The sequence below is a fragment of the Giraffa tippelskirchi genome, chromosome 4 (assembly GCF_054371585.1).
Source record: "Giraffa tippelskirchi isolate mGirTip1 chromosome 4, T2T-mGirTip1v1.2.pri, whole genome shotgun sequence".
Lineage (NCBI taxonomy): Eukaryota > Metazoa > Chordata > Mammalia > Artiodactyla > Giraffidae > Giraffa > Giraffa tippelskirchi.
In genome coordinates, this window is record NC_137278.1 from 205,114,596 (window position 1) to 205,115,474 (window position 879).

Consider the following 879-nt stretch of genomic DNA (forward strand, 5'->3'; position numbering starts at 1 on the left):
ACTGAGCGACTGAACTGAACTGAACTGAAGTGAACTCACATAGTAGTTATGTCTTCCTAAGTCCAGCCGTTTCATGTCAGAGCTAAGTGTGGCTTACAGACATCAAACGTCTTCCCAAGGTCTCATAGAGAACCAGGGCAGAGCTCGCTCGGTTATCTGCAACCACCCAACCCTTCTCAACCTTCAGAGCCTGGTTCAAGTACGCGTTTTCCTCAGCCCAGCGCAGCGGGCAAGAGACAAAAACGGCCCAGGGTTCGCACCCCAGCGCTGCCTCTCAGGACCTCCTAGGACAGACGTCCGCCCCGTGCGCCTCAGGGGAAGGAAGGAGTGGCGACCCCGCCTGGCCAGCCTGGGTACCTAACAATGGCAGTTAGCATGTCAGCCCAGTTGGCACCCCCTTTCCTGCTTTCTCCCCGCTCGGGGGGCTGCAGTCAAGGCCGGGGCACTTTGAGGGCTCGCTGCGTGCCAGGCACTGTGCTTGTGTCTCTGGCCGACAGCAGCCCCCTCCTCAGCCCAAGACAAATAAATGGTGGTGGTGTGGGGAAGGGGGGGCCCCGGGGGGTGTCGTGCCGCCCCATTCTCCCCCTCACGGGCAGGAGGGCATCCCAGCTCTGGCAGCCCCCCGTTCAGTAGTTCTATGTCGCTGCCCCGCGACGACCCCAGCGCCCCTACCCTAAACGGCGGTCACTGACCCGCCCTGACTGGCCCCCGGGTGTTCAGCAGTCCGGGCGAGCCCGCGCAGCAGCTGCCCAGTCCGGCCGGGTTCGCACCAGCAGGAGCCGCAGCCTTCCCGCGGAGCTGGCGGGGGCGGGGCGCGTGCCGGGGGCGGGCCGCGGGGCGGGGCGAGGCGGGGCAGCCGGCGGTTGGCGCTGGGAACCC

At 65.5% G+C, this 879-nt stretch overlaps 1 long non-coding RNA gene across 2 annotated transcripts in view; it reads right to left on the reverse strand.

Annotated features, from left to right (window-relative positions):
• The window catches only part of LOC145544676 (uncharacterized), a 58,290-nt gene extending 57,509 nt beyond the window's left edge, over positions 1-781 (reverse strand). For both annotated transcript variants that reach the window (XR_014081550.1, XR_014081551.1), the window contains exon 1: positions 673-781. This is a non-coding gene — a long non-coding RNA (uncharacterized LOC145544676). The remainder of the gene's footprint in view (positions 1-672) is intronic.
• Positions 782-879: the final 98 nt, after the last annotated feature.